General features: G+C 50.9%; 1 protein-coding gene across 3 annotated transcripts in view; it reads left to right on the top strand.

The window, feature by feature from the left end:
• Positions 1-4,441: 4,441 nt before the first annotated feature.
• Positions 4,442-15,690, top strand: part of DNMT3A (DNA methyltransferase 3 alpha) — a 112,409-nt gene continuing 101,160 nt past the window's right edge. For 2 of the 3 annotated variants that reach the window (XM_077330581.1, XM_077330571.1), the window contains exon 1: positions 4,461-4,597. The gene's annotated coding sequence lies outside the window, so the exon portion shown is untranslated. Of the gene's footprint in view, positions 4,598-15,690 lie in introns of all 3 variants that reach the window. The other variant, XM_077330590.1, reaches the window with a different exon arrangement.

The raw sequence follows: 15,690 nt of genomic DNA, 5'->3' as shown, positions 1-15,690 counted from the left end.
CAGAGGAGAACAACAAAGATGGTGAGGGGTTTGTAGACCAAGACATATGAGGAAAGGTTTGGGGAGCTTGGTCTGTTTAGCCTGGAGAGGAGACAACTAAGAAGGGATCAGATAGCCATCTTTAAGTATTTAAAAGGCTACCATATAGAGGATGGAGCAGAGTTGTTCTCTCTTGCCCCAGAGGGACAGACCAGAATGAATGGGATGAAATTAATTCAAAAGACATTCCATCTAAACATCTGGAAGAAGTTCCTGATAGTTAAAGAGGTTTCTCCTCCCAAGGATGAGCGATAGGGTTGTATCCTGCATATTTCAGGACTAGATGACCCAGGAGGTACCTTCCAACTCTATAATTCTATGATTCTATGATTCCATCAACATTTATTTATTTGTTGTTTAGATCTATTGGCTGCCCCTCCCTCGGACAACTAACATCCATAAAAATACATACACAAAACATTCAGGATTAATCTTAAAATTCATAACCTAAAACCTTCTTGACCTGACAATTTGGGACAGAGTAATTCTACTATCGATTTTATTTCCAGATTTCAGAATGGAAGGGGAGAGGGAGAGAAAGGTTTGCTTCAGCTCTGTTTCAGAATTCTGGTTGGTTCTAGATTTCTACAGTCCACATCCTATATTGCATTACTGGGTGTCCTATCCTGTTGATTGAGCTGGCTTCCTCTGGGTAAAGAGTGTCAGCTTGGTGTAGTGGTTAGGAGTGCGGACTTCTAATCTGGCATGCCGGGTTCGATTCTGCGCTCCCCCACATGCAACCAGCTGGGTGACCTTGGGCTCTCCATGGCACTGAGAAAACTGTTCTGACCGAGCAGTGATATCAACACTCTCTCAGCCTCACCCACCCCACAGGGTGTCTGTTGTGGGGAGAGGAATGGGAAGGCGACTGTAAGCCGCTTTGAGACTCCTTTGGGTAGGGAAAAGTGGCATGTAAGAACCAACTTTTCTTCTTCTAATCTGCCTTTGGTCCCAGTGAGAAAGGAGAAATGTAAATAAAGCTGGACTAAAGGGGCTCTCCACATTCAGGGTCAGGAAAGCTCTGAACAGCAGCAACAAGAGGAAACATTGATAGAGTTGCTAGCTCCAGGTTGGGAAATAGCTGGAGACTTTGGGGGTAGAGCTTGGGAATGGGAGGGATTTGGGGCAGGGAGGGACCTTAGTAGAGTATGATGCCATATAGAGTCTACCCTCCAAAGCAGCCCTTTTCTCCAGGGGAATTGATCTCTTTAATTTGGAGATGAGCTATAATTCCAGTGGATCCCCAGGTCTCACCTGGAGACTGGCATCCCTAGATCAATTATATTTCTGGGAGGTCTCTAATCCCCAGCTGGAGGTTGTCAACCTTACTAGCCCCTGTGATTGGCAGATGGTATGAAGCTCCTGGTATGGTCAGGTATGGTATAAACAAGGGATGTTGCCTACATTTCTTTGCCCAGTAACTATCCCCACAAATCCTGGAATGGTAAACGCAACCATTCCCAGTTTGGATTTTAGTAGTGCTGTCCATGGGCTGGATCTAGACTGGTCTGGTGGTGTTATCATTGTGTGTTTCTTTCCACGGTGGAGTAGGCCAGGGGCCTGGAGGGAAAAGATTAGGCAAGGATGCCAGTCACTCCCTATGCTGCAGGTGACTGGCAGGGAGGGGAGCCCCTTTGCTGCATCAGGACCCTCCTCATGGAGCCACCCTGAGAGGTTGGTGGCTTGGCTCAGCAGGAGATGGAGTTCAGGTTGCTGTTAATTCCTCTCCGTGGGAGTTTTGTGGTGAGAGAAGTGCTTTCATAAATGCCAGCTGATCCGTCCCAGGGTAGCACTTGGAATGGCCTTTTGGAAATGTCTCCCTCTGTACAGCTCCCCACCCCTACCCAGCAGCCATTGCAAGATCCTTCTGCCACCTTCCCAAGTTGCTTAATGTGGAGGGTGTTTACATCTCACTGTTGTCTCCCTATCACTACTTTTAAAAATAGTGATACATTCCAGAAGGGTGGCCCAGCTACTGCACTGCAGCTGACATAACAAAAACTTCTGTGGCACCTTAAAGGCTTGACGCAACTGAACACATGAAGCTGCCATCTACTGAGTCAGACCCTTCACTCCCAAGCCCAGACTTGTCTGCTCTGACAGGCAGCAGCTACCCAGGGCCTTAAGTAGAGATCTTTCATATCACCCAAAACCTTTTAGTTTCAGATGGGGACTGGAATTGGCTTCCTTCTGTATACAAAGCAGATGTTCTGCTACTCAGCCACAGACCTACCTAGGGATGTCCTGGGGATCCCCTGAAATTCCAGCTCTTCTCCAGATTACAGAGATCAGTTCCCCTGGAGAAAATGTAAATTTGGAGGGTGGACTGTTTGGCATTGTACCCCATGGAGGTTCTTGTCCTTTCCAGCCTCTGTCCCCCAAATCTCCAGGGGTTTCCAGCATGGATCTTGCAACCTTATCCTCACCCCCAGTGGTGATTGGGGTGACCCAGCAACCTCGCTTACTCCAGTTTTTAATTAATCATGTCAGGAGCCCATTTTTGTCAGGTGCTGAAATGGGCTCTAGTTCAAGGTCAGTCTTTATTTATTCTATTTATGCATGACGATATTTTTAGCCCACCCTCCCCCGAAGGCTCAGGGTGGGTTACAACAGACAAAATACACAATTCAGAATTGTTACAAATGTTTTAAAAAATAAATGTTTAGCTTTATAGATCCTTTTAAAGATGTTCCATTTGCCTTCTGGTTTATGATGGAGTAGCAGAGCGTGTTAATTCATGCCAGGAGAGAAAACTCTGTTCTTGGCGCAGAACAAAATGGTCTGCTTTGTTACCTTGCACTTCAAATGTGCCCTATAAAATGAATTGGATTCCTCACCTCACTCCCCTGCAGAGTTACTGTGGTCGCTCAAAGCCAAATGGGGTTCAGACTGGAGTGACTGTGCACTGTCACTTATGATGTACAAAAGGGAGGCTGAGTAGCTTAGTCAAAATGGAAGTGGTGGTGCTGTTGCAGCTGCTCCAGAGAACGTGGGGGTGTTTGGAGCTGGCTGAGGGGGTGTCCTTGGTTGTTCTGTCTCGGAAAGCTGAGCCCCTCACCATAACCCCTCACTGTCACGTAAAGCAGATGAGCTGTACTTCCCCCCCCACATCACTTCCTTCCAGCTGGAGTGGTTAAAAGGCAGGTGTCCTGATGGCATGCTCAGAGGTCGCAGGGAAGATTCGAATCTGTGTTTCCGGAACAGCAGTGATAATAGTCACCGGAAGCTGATATTTTCCCCAGGTAAGAAGACGCCATTGTATGCTGTATGCTGAGGCTTTGCAATTCTGGGGTTTGGGCTTCAGCCAGTATTCCAGAGCAGGGGTAGTCCACCTGTGCACGCTGGCAGGGGCTCATGGGAATTGTAGTCCATGAACATCTGGAGGACCTCAGGTGGACTACCCCTGTCCTAGAGCATATTATGGATGAGCTAAGTAAGGGACACACGGAGCTGCCATTGGACTTCCAAGGTCAGCATGGTCTGCTCAGATTGGCAGCAGTACTCTGGGGTCTCAGGCAGAGGTTTTTCCCATCACCTTTTTTCCCCTGGAGGCATCAGGGATTTAATGTGGGAGCTTTGGCATGCAAAGCAGATGTGTTACCACGGAACTGCCTGTGACAATGCTTTTGAGTTTGGTTTTTCTCAGTGCCAACTTACAAAAACTGAACTTCAAAGACCTGGGCCCAACTTTCAACCCAGTATCATCTTTAGGAACTGAGGATATCTAGAGTTTAACTTATAAAAAGAGAGTTCCTGTAGCCTAACCTGACCTGCGGTGGCTAGCTTTGATCACAACTCAGTTCATTCTTTAGCTTAATGATTGTGTACTGCTAGGCTCTGAAAAGGGCATTTTGTCATACAGAACACAAAATCTGAGTTTGAACTTGGCTCCAAGTATGCCGAGACAAATGAATGAATGATTAACCCGTGGTACTCAGTGTCACAAGAAGAAGCAGAAGCCAAAAGTAGAACGGTTAAATGGATTTGCAGGGAGAAGCAATGACAGCTAGCAATGGAATCTTCGAACGGATCCGTCTGCTCTAGGGCAAGGGACGGGGGGGGGCGCTTTCTTAAAAACTTGCGTGTTGCTGGCGGAACGGCTGGTCTCAATGCTGTTTTTTAAGAGAGATGTTTCTCTGCTGAGCCGGGGGGGGGGGGGGTTGGCTGGAGGCGGGGCGTTGAGGTCAGTGAGAGGGCGAGGCTTGGGTCCCAGCGTCACTGTCCCCCGCATGATTGGGGGGGGGGGATTTCTTTCGCCTGGTTTCGGCGGGTTCTAGGACCCGGGTGGCCGCCTGCCTGCAAGCGGCCCTGGCACAGGCTGCCGGCGCCTCTCGGGCTCCCCCTCTCGGGCTTTGGCGGCGCTGCGGCCCGAGCGCGTCCGAAGGGAGCCGAGGCGGTCCGATCCGAGCGGCTTCGTTGCTGCAGTGGAGGCGGCGGGCGAGGCCTCCTCCCCGGGCAGGGCAAGGCAAAGCAAGGCAAGAGGGAGCGCGGAAGGAGGATCCCCCCTCCCGGGAAGGAGCCAGCAGCTGCAACAGCGACAGCAACGCCGGGGCGCAAGGTAAGAGGGGGACAGCAGGGAGGGGGAGAGCTGACACTTGCGAAGGGAAACGGGGGGGTCATCCGTGCCAGGGCCAGCCCCCCTCTTCCACCCTGGGCAGGGGTTTCTGGCGCAAGGGGGGAGAGATCGCTCTGACATGCGAGGCTGGCGCAGAGGATGGCAGAGCCCCCCACTCCACCCCACCCCACCCGCGCCGCATCCCTCCGCACCAGCCGCAGCGCCCCCCACCCTCCCTCCCGCGCCTTTCCTGGTTTGCATTTCCCATGCGTGCCCCGGAGAAGCAGCGGCAACTCTGCCTCCCCCCCCCCCACACACACACACACGTCGCCGCTGCCGCGATCGCTTGTTGCATTTTATTGCATTGCACCGAAATGGCACGTCCGTGTCTGTCGAGGACTGTTATTGGCAGCGCCTCCCCCGCTCTCTTCCTGCCCCCCCCCACCGTACCCCATGCCGTCAAGTTCAAGCGGCTTCCTCCTGGCACAGGGATGGGCAAAGGCGGGGGGCTGGCAAGGTCCCCTCCGAGGCGCGCCCGGCCTCAGGGGTCTCCCCCCCGTGTAGATTTTGGGTGAACTTGAACTTCACGGCTCTGCCTGCAAAGAATATGGGAGCGGAGCGGAGAGGAGCTCCACGGGGGTGGGGAGCGCCGAGGAGTGCGGCGGCGGCGGCGGCGGCGGGGCTCCCCCATGCGTGTGTCGGTGTGCGCGCGCGCGCCGGGCCGTGCCGCGGGAGAGGGGGGGCTTGCTATTAATTTCCATTTCTGCAGACGTGTCTCGCCTGTACTGTTCTGCGATCAGGGGCTTTTTTTTTTTTTTTTTTACGAAGATGCATCTGGGCTGTGCAGGGAGCAGGAAAAAGCAAAGGTGGGGGGGCGAGGAGGGGGAAGCCGCGATGGATTTCCGTCTCTCTCCTCCGCCCCCACCCGCCCGAAATTCTCCTGCAAAGCGGAATATGTTGCACCGAGCAAGCGGAGGGCAAAGCGGAGTGAGCGGCAAAAAAATGGCAGCCTGGCATGACCCGACTGGCGGGGGAGGGGGGGAAGCTAGGGGAGCCCCCCCCCCGTTTTCGTGCTGGAAGAGAGGCATGATTTCAGAAAGGCGATTAAGGTGGCCTTTAGGGGCGGGGGGGGGAGAATTTTGCCCAGCAATGCCCCCCCCAACCAAACCAGACTGCAGGTTCGCGCAGGGAGGGGTAGACCGCTACAGCGTTGGGTGGAGACCGCTTTCTTCCCTCCCCCCCCGCGCACACCTGTACAGGGGGGGCCTATTCTCCCCTGGTGCAATTTCCCGACCTCCTGTACCTCTGATCTCCCCCCCCCCCCTGGAAATTCTGGCAAGGAGGCGCCGAGGTTGCATTGGAAACGGTGCAGGTTTTCCCGTGCACCTTACAACGGGCTGCCCCTCCTCGAGCCGCCCGATTTTGTGCCGGGGAGGGCGCGATTCGGGATTGCTCCCTAGTCTAGGTTGAGGTGTTCAATCTCCCGGGGAGGGACGCCCCCCCCTTTCCTGCCTCTCTCGGGGAGGCGGCTTCTGCCGTGTCCTTGAACGCTTTGCAGCTCCTCTGGTGAAGGGCAACGCCGGGGGAGGGGGGGTTGTCTCCGTCCCTCCCCAGCAGGCCCATCCTTGCAGGGCTGGGGAGGGGCCCCTGCCGTTCGCCCCTCTCCGAAATGCAGCCTGGAACCCCTCCCTTCGCTTTTTCCATGTTTGCCAGCCCTCCTCTCCTCTTGCGTGCATGGCTGGGTTAATATCCTCGGACTGGCACGGTGCCAGGCTCCAGTCTCCTCCCTCCGCCTCTGCCTCCTCCCCACCGGAGGGGCTGCTTTCTCTCAGGGCTGCCGGCCGGGCATCAGCCTGACCCACTGGACTGGGGCAGGCCCTGGAGAGAATGGGGGCAGGAAGGGCAGCCCGAAGTACATGCCCAGGGCTAGCGGGCAGGGCTGTGTACAGCTGTGCAAGCACCACATCTTCCAGCTGCCAGTCTGGGGAGAGAGAGTGTGCGTGTGCATGTGCGTGCCCACCATTTCTTGTGCTCTGGGCAGGGATGCCAAAGGACTGGATGGCTAGCCCTAGCCGGAGACCCCCCCGCCCGCCTTTGCTCCCCATGTATTTGCCCTTGGCATTGAAAGGCAGAAGCTTTGTGGCCGTGCTCTCGGTTCCATGCTCCCCCCTCTCCAAGTGGTGCGCAGCGCCTTGCGTGGTCTGGTGCCGTATCATGTCGGAGCCAGCCGACAGCTGATAGCCCCAGAAAGAAGATTCAAAGTCGGTGTGCCTTTTCATCTGGGTAGGAGCCGAGGGGAGTCCGAGCAGAGGTTCCCCGTCTGGGAATTGAGCGCGCTCTCTTCTTCTTTCCTCTCCCCCTCTCCTACCCCGTCTTTATTGTTACAGTCTTAATCCCCCTGTACTCTGTGAGTATGCTTATCTCTACTACAAGGTTAATATATACCATACATTAAGTCTAATACATACATTCATTACCGGCCTTTTTCCTTCCTATATGTTGTTTTCCAGTCTTCTGGACTTTAGGACACATAGCTCTGTTCCTGTCAACGTGGCAGTATTTTTCCATACTCTGCACATCCTCCTTTGGTCACTCAGCTCTCAAAAATGGCTCCACTTTGGTTCAGTACGCTGAAGGATTCCCACATACCCACTTTTCTTTTAAATGACAGCCAATCATATCTCTAGTGGGAACCACCTGATATACAGGCGCCGTGAAATGGTGTCTAGAAACGGCTTTGGCCGATTTGTTTGCATGAAACCAATCAGCGCACTGTGTCATCAAAGACGGAATACATTGTAAGCAACAACATCCTGTTATTAATACACAAATCACACATAGTATTCCCACCACCGCTTGTCACAGCCAGGTTATTGAAGGTAGCCCCCCAATGATCCAGTCCCACCACCTGTACTCATTATCTCTATTATTATGAAAAGTCACTTTACATGCTGTCTGACCTACAATTTCACAATATCCACCCTGGCGTGCAAGCAAAAAGTCCAAGGCAAAACGGTACTGCATCATCATTTGATATAATTCCTCAATTTCCCCTTGCAATTCTCGAATAATCAGTCCAGTGGCATTGACCGTCCTTTCCAATCTGCATGTGAGTCCTATTATACAATAGTGTGTCAAAAGAATTGTGTTTTTAAGGAGGAAAGACTGTTCCTCTGTACATTCACAGAGTGCCTTTTCATAGAAGTCAGGCTTTGTGGAAGCCTGAGTACCCAAATGAAAGATCTGTATGAAGCTTTCTAAACATCTTCAAAACAAAAACAAAATTGCAAAAACAGATTTTTAAACAAAATTGTCTTATGCAAAAAGGGAAAAAATGTTAACTGCCAATTAAAATTTGAAATAGGAAGTAAAAATATCAGAATGAAAAGCTATGGAGGGAATGCTTTTTCTCAAAGAGAAAATATTTCAAATACTAAAAGCAGCCAAAATTGTCTTAAAAATAAAAACTAAAACAAAACATATTTTAGAACAGAACTATTTTACTGTACTCTACCCCCCCTTTGATTCTCTCTGAGGTAGGGGTCAGTCTTTAGAGAACCAAAACTTCTTCCCTTCCTGATTTGGGAAGAAGGAATACTTTCAGTCCTTTGTTATGTGGATTAGTTGCTGGGATGGGGGAGAGCAAGGAATGAGTCATGGGGCTTAGTGCTTAGGAAGGCAATTAGACAAAGAGAGTCTGTTTTAAGATTGCAAAATAGTGGCTGTTTCAGTGTGACTGCAACTATAGCTGGAGGCTCTACCAATTGCAGCCAAATGTAAAATTTGAAAATTTAAAAGTAAAAATGGAAGCACACATGTTGAACCATTATTGTGAACTTGGATTTTGGAACTCTGTACAGGTTCAGAGGCAAGATTTCCTTCCTGACTCTGTGATGGGGAAACTGAGAATATTTCCTCCTCTTAAAAGACAAGAGGTGAAGCTGGGTTACTGGGTCTGCTGTATTTTCCTTTCAATTTCTTATCTGTGTGGCTTTGGAAATCCAGTACATTTTGCAACTGTGTTTTTACTTTTAAAAGTTCACCCTGGAATTCCTTGTTTTTCTTATCAAGATCCTTAATTTCCAAATCTTGTTTCTGGGTAAGAGTTTTAAATTTCTCTATTGTGTTTGTTATATATAACATTATTAACCCCACACCAAAAACCTAATCCTTTACTATACATGTTCACACACATCTATCTAATTCGAAAACCTGTTTCTAAGTAATTTCAAGCTTGTTCAGGGGGCCAAAATACAGTAGGTTTGTTTCCCATCTCATTAAGGGATCCCATCACCAACTGTGGTGAGGCCAGTAGGCCAGGGACGAAACCTGCCTTTCTCCCCTAATAAAGGCGATTCATACAACAAGATAGAATCCTTACCGTGTTGCTCGAACATATAGTAAGCATAACGTACAAAGAGATTACAATCAACAAAAAGAAGCATGTAACAGAACAGAAAAATACAAAAGCTCATTTTCCTGGTATCAGCGGGACAGATCCTTTCCACTCCGGGTCGGGGAGGCGTCGGTAGGCCACCAGTGGTCGAGCCAGAGGTTCCTCTGAACAAAAATGTCGCTCCGCAGGAGTATGCGGCCTGCGATTGACAGGCCTGCAGCATAGCATGAATATCAGTCCCTAGTAGGTCGGCAATGGGACGGAGGGCTGCCTGACAATCATTGTTGGCATTCTGAAAAGCCAGCTGGCGGACTACCAGCTCCTGAGCTTCAGGACTTGTGACTTGTCGCTGAACGGCAGTCATGAGACGATGTATAAATTCAGCGTAAGGTTCCGCTGGACCCTGGCGGACCGCTCCCCATTTCTGCAGTTTCCCGGTAGGGTCGGGGGTGCGAAGAAAGGCGGCTCGCGCGGCGGCAACGGAGGCCTCTTGAATCAGGCGGTGCAAGGCAACCTGCGTTGTTATTGCTGCTTGGGTGCTTCGCCCCAACAAAACGTCTAGCATGATAGCCTCATCCGCTCGAGCACTTCCAGGGGGCAACTGGGCATTATATTGCTGGACGAGCACAGGAGCCCGTTCGCGGCACTCATGCTCCCATTCATTGTCAAAAATGACCAGAGCTGAGGGAGGGAGGAGAGTGCACGCCAGCAACTTAAGGTCTTCGGGAATGAGGCGAAGAGAAAAAACATTGTCCATTAATCCTTGAGCATAGGGAGAACTAATGCCGTACGTGGACACAGCCGTCTTCAGTTCCTTCATGAGCTGGAACTCGAAAGGCGCATGGGTAGGAGGACCAAAAGCCGGAACAAAAATTGGAAAAGCAGTGGGCTCCGCAGACCCAGAGTCCGCTGCCAAGATAGCCGATTTCCGGGATGGCGGCGGCTGGCCTTGGGCAGGAGGGGGTGCAGGCGGCAGCAGAGCCTGGCAGGCAGGCGGAGCAGATGACGGCGGCGAAGGTGCAGCAAGCTGTGGGAGGGCTGGTGCCGGGAGAGCGAGAGCAGGAACAGGCTGGCTCTGAGGCGTAAGCGTGGTCAGGCTGATGTTAGGTGGCGTTAAGGTGCCGTAGGCCACACGAACCTTGCACCATGCGTTCAAAACCGGCAGAGAAACATGCGGATTTCTATGGAGAGTGGTCCCAACCTTGTCCCAGGGCCCTATTTCCCCTGTGCCGTCTTCGGGAAACCAAGGACAATACGTGGCTATTGCCAAAATGAGGGACGTCAAATCTTCCTCAGGAACCTCCAGCCTGTTCTGTTTAAGAATATACTGAAGGTCTTTCAAAAAGCGCTTCTGCGGACTGGAAAGGGAGCTGCCCATAGTGGAGAGAAAGAAACCACTAAGCAGCGAAAGGCAAACACCGGGGAACGCTCACCGGGATCCGAAGATGAATGGCGCCTGAAACCCTTGCCGGGCGAGGTGAGCGTTGAAATATCCAAACACGTGTCGCGACGAGCCTCACACGGGGCACCACTTGTCGGAGCCAGCCGACAGCTGATAGCCCCAGAAAGAAGATTCAAAGTCGGTGTGCCTTTTCATCTGGGTAGGAGCCGAGGGGAGTCCGAGCAGAGGTTCCCCGTCTGGGAATTGAGCGCGCTCTCTTCTTCTTTCCTCTCCCCCTCTCCTACCCCGTCTTTATTGTTACAGTCTTAATCCCCCTGTACTCTGTGAGTATGCTTATCTCTACTACAAGGTTAATATATACCATACATTAAGTCTAATACATACATTCATTACCGGCCTTTTTCCTTCCTATATGTTGTTTTCCAGTCTTCTGGACTTTAGGACACATAGCTCTGTTCCTGTCAACGTGGCAGTATTTTTCCATACTCTGCACATCCTCCTTTGGTCACTCAGCTCTCAAAAATGGCTCCACTTTGGTTCAGTACGCTGAAGGATTCCCACAGTATCATCCACCTTGCCAACAGGTAGTTCTTCAGACTCCTTGGGTTCAAGCCACTGCAGTGGCAGGAACGTGTGTCCTGGCTCCCGCTGAAGGGGGAGTCCCCGCCGATGTGCACGCCTTACATGCTGTTGAAGTCACCAAACTTCCCTGTCGGTTCAGCCATTTGTTCAATGGCAATTTGGGGCTTTCTTTACATGTGTAACTACAGTTGTCTGTCTCTCCTCTTCTGGGGATCTTCTGACTTTTGAAAGGGAGGCTTGTGCATGGTCCATGTGGTGTTTGGGCACAAATGCTTGACCGGTGCAAAATGCCACTGCACCGTGACATTTTTTACCCTCTCCAGTTGTTCTTCCTCTCTGATTTTTGGAATGGGGCGGTCTCTAGAAACCCCAGGGGCAGTGTTTCAAGCACAGCGGCCATAAAGGACCCACACAATGCAGGGGAAAAGGGCTGACCTTTTGTGAACTGGGGATTTGGAGGGGTGGGGCACTCAGTAACCCTCCCCTGCTGGGCCAGATGGAAGCCTCCTGGCAGGAGCCCTTTCTCCTTCCAATCTGATGTCTGCAAACATTCAAAGAAATCAGGGATGTATTTAGTCTGGCAAGATGGGGTTTGTGTGTGTGTGTGTGTGTGTGTGTGTGGGGCGGGGAAGGCTTTGCAGGACCCCTCCTCCCTTTGAGATAGTCGGATTAGATCCTGGGTGAGGCTGCCTCTTTGCTTTAAGATCTCTAGATTTCTCCAGGCCTTAGAAGGAAGCCAGACTTGATTGTCATGAGGAAAGTGGTGGTGGGGAGCGGGAAGAGACACGGAGAAGGAATGTTTGCTTTTAAAAACTTGGCAGCATCCCATAAGTTAGTCCTTTGGACTCGCCTCTTTCTCCCCCTCGGCTCCCCTCACCCTCGCAAGGCTCACAGTTGTTATTTGGCAGGAAGGAGAGACCCGTCCTGCTCTAGGGGACGTCAGGGTGCTGCCGCAGGATGCAGCATTTGGAGCCCAGCCTGGGCTGTAGTGCTGCGGCCTGTGCCCTTAACTCTCTCACCTGTGGCTCCATCAGAGACACTTTCTGACAGGAAACGGGGGGCAGTGGCTTCGGCCTCCTAATGATGCTCTTCCGGGCCTGGCGTGAGTAGGAGGGCAGACAGGTTGTGACCCCGGTGGAGGCCTCTTGACCCCTCCACCTGCAAAGCCGCCAAGGGCAGCCTGGAATTCTTCTAATCCAGTGCAGGCCTGAGGGGAGTCCCCTAGCTGGGAGCGCTGTCTAAGGAGGACTGGAGGTTGCCTAGCGCTCAGCAGGGGAGGTCGGCTCAGGGCATCGCACGCACGTCTCCAAGAGATTGCCGAGAAGGGATGTGCTTTAAGATGGAAAACAGGATGCTGGCGTGTCACGCCGCTGATGGATTTTGCGATGCATTGGTGCATTCGGCTGGTCCACCATGCCAGCCCTAGAGTGCTGTCCCTGCACATGCTTGGGCGTTGTGGTTTTGATCCATGCGAGTTCACACCTGGAAAGACAACCTGAAACAACCATTTCATGCCTGCTGGTTGTGGCTACGTTGAACAAATGGGAAGCAGTTTAAACAAACAAATAGGAAGCAGTGTCATCAAAATAACAGGTTGCAGCAAAGACGACCTGACAGATGATTTCACCCAATGCAAAGGTTTGCTGTACCAGCGGTGAGGCCAGACAGAATGTGGTGTTACACCGTTAGCAAGGGTACTATCACAACTAGATAAGTCTGATAGCTGTTCTGTATCTTATTTCTTGGTCTGTTAGTTACTTGCATTTTTATCCTAATTTGTGAGCTCGACATGGTTGATAGATTTATAGGTGTTGAATGAAAGCTGTGCTTTCTCATGAATGAATAACAGCTTGTCTGTTGTTTAGCCTTGTGGTTGCCTAAAATTAAACGAGGAAAGCTTTCTCTTGCCAAGAGGTGAAGGAGGGGAGAATAAAAACCCATTCCTTGTGTTTACTGCTACAATTAATTAGACTGTGCCAAGAGGAAAAAATCAAGTTTCCAGTCCTCAAGCTATGGTCAGCCCCCCTGAGGCACATGCAGAGCTCTGCGGGAGGGGCCACTGTCTTGTTTCAGACTCGTGCCCATAATGGATGACATGAGAGCGCCACTGGTTCGGCACAGATCTCCGCGTTTGCTTCAGAGTCCCGGAGCGTAGTACGAGGAAGCACATTGGCTTCAGCGGTGGCGTGACCCACATTGTTCTGGGTTTTCCTTTTTGGAAGCAGTTGTGGGAAAACTTTTTCCTCCCTATGTGAAGCCAAAGCCTCCGTTATGTGGTGGTGATAAAAAAAAATATGGGATGGAGGCAAACAGGGACTCGTACGCCCCAAAGCACTTTTCCAGCATAGTGTTTTGGAAAGTTTCAAACAAGTTCTCCTGGGTTTCTCCTCTGCCCCCAGAGAATTGGCTAATATTGCCACAGACCTTCAGAAGCCTTTAAAAACAGCTTACAGTGGTCATTTAAACTTGAAAGCATGTGGGGCAAGGGGGTTATTGGGTGGAGGATACAGGGGGATAATCCTCAGTGCAAAGGATGCCATTCCTTGGAATAACTTGTTCTGCTGCTCTTTTACGTGGGTCCGGCCTGGTGGTGTGGTCTCGACCACCTGTTCGTGTCTCTGTGCCACCTAGGGGACCTGAGGGGCTTGCCTTTTGGAGATTGGAGCTTTCCTTTGTCGGTGTGTGCAGAGGCTCGTTCTGCACATGGAAGCCAACACACTCAGCAGAGATGAGAGCTGAATTTCCAGAGTCTTGCTCCTCCGCGCATCATAAAGGGATCCCACGTCTATTTGGATACAGAGCTAGGTAGCCGACCACAGACGTTATAATTAGCCAAATATGTCTCGCTGGATGGAGCCAGCGTTTTTTATGGCTCCTGGCTATGAATTTATGATGGTTGTATATCAGCAGCGATGGCAACATGATGCCATCCCCTGAAGCTGCCTATCCTGGGGGAATCCTAAAACTGAGTGGTGCTGAGCCTCCCTCCCTCACTCCCTCTGTTTCGTCTTTCTGTCGGGTGAATCTTGCACTGATCTTGGGTGGGGTGTTGGCAGGCCTTTAGGAATCCCGTCCCGCAGCAGAAATAGATTTGGAATTGATGAGTATTTAGAATCTTTGCCGAATGAGGTTCAATGGTGCTGTCAGGGGCTCATGGCGGAGGGGATAGATTTGACTCAGGGGAGGTAGGTGCTTCCTGCCATGAATCAGCAGCCCCCTCCGTCCCTCCCACTAGCACTGAGTTCAGGGTGCTCTTGAGTATTTGGCGCCTCCGTGGGAGGTGGTTTCTCTTTGAATCGGAGGCTGAAGATGGCGGAGGCAGGGCTGAGTGGTACCTGCCGGGTTCCAGAGCTCATAAAAGAAAAGTACCTGTGGCATGTTTTTAGGTGTTGCCAGCTTCCTACCCCAGCAGGATTGCAAACATTTGTACAGCTCCTGGTACACTAAATAAATATTTAGCGAAAGTTGTAATTGTGCATGAGGCAGCTGAGTCAGGTAGTGGTGTCAGGTTTTGGGTTCTGTTTTTTTCACCCTAAGTCAGGCTGAATTCTGGATTTGACAAATAAGTATTTTTCTCCCCTTGTTCTCAAAGCTGGTAGAGCTTCTACTGACCACTGTCCCAAGAGTTTCTGGGGCAAAGGCGAAAGAGCGGAGATGAAGTAGACTGGATGGTTTTGTTTGCACTTTCTTTTGGGGTGAAAATGTGGGACAGAGGCCGAACTCACCATCACAGCTCTGTGGCCGTGCCTGCTCCTTGTGGGGACTACATGAAAGGAAGTGCTCTTTCCAACTCTGCTTCCATTCTTGAAAAGACAGCAAGTATCCCTTGGGTGTGCAGAAAGTTAGCAGCATGCATCTGATTTTGATTCTTGGCTAGTGAAATGCAAGCAGGTGCCCCTCTGTCCTGGGCTGTGAGCAACAGTCTCTCATGTGGAACGTACCACTCGTGCTACTCTTTGGTTCTTCTCTCCTCACCCCTCCGATTGCTGCTTTCATTACAGGGAACACCATTGGGGGCCCTTAATCTGTAGCCAGGGGAAGAGGCCCGGAGACCATCTGAGACTTGTTGAATGACACTTCTGGGCATGTCTGAAGGTTTAATTCATCACGCACAAAGCGATCGCCATATTTCTTCCATCAGTTTAACAAATGTCTCAGTTGCTTCAGTCTGGTGGTGGTGGAAAGTGCCCAAATGTTGCAACCAATGTATGGGGACCTGTAGGGTTTGCAAGGCAAGAGATGAACAGAGGTGGTTTGCCATGGCCTACCTCTGCGTAGAGGCCTTTAAGTCTCCCATCCAGATACTAAACAGGGCCAACCCTTCTTAGCTTCCAGGCTCAGGCAAAAGCGGGATAGCCTGGACCACCCTGGCCTTAATAAAGTCTGCTCTGGCCCTAGCTTTGCATCCTGTGTCAGTGAGTCCCACAGGTATGTTTTTCAGTATAGAAATGTGCACTTCAATTTCCTCAGGAGCTGTTTGCTAATTTTACTGTGTACAGCAGTCTCCGTACCTTTCTGTTTGAGCGAAGCTTCCATTTTCTGTGCCGCACTCACCTGGAAGGCATTCCCGACCTTAGGTTGTTTTTACAATAGATTTGCACCTGAATTTGAAAAATGATTGGCAGTAAATGCAGGGTAGTGAAAAGAAAAATTTCACCCCACCATAATTAATCCATCAAGATAATAGCAGCAAGTTGTGGCGGTATTCTCAGGCTT

Source organism: Paroedura picta, chromosome 1, assembly GCF_049243985.1.
Source record: "Paroedura picta isolate Pp20150507F chromosome 1, Ppicta_v3.0, whole genome shotgun sequence".
Lineage (NCBI taxonomy): Eukaryota > Metazoa > Chordata > Lepidosauria > Squamata > Gekkonidae > Paroedura > Paroedura picta.
Note: the sequence above shows the minus strand (reverse complement) of the source record. Positions and strands in the feature narration are given on the sequence as shown.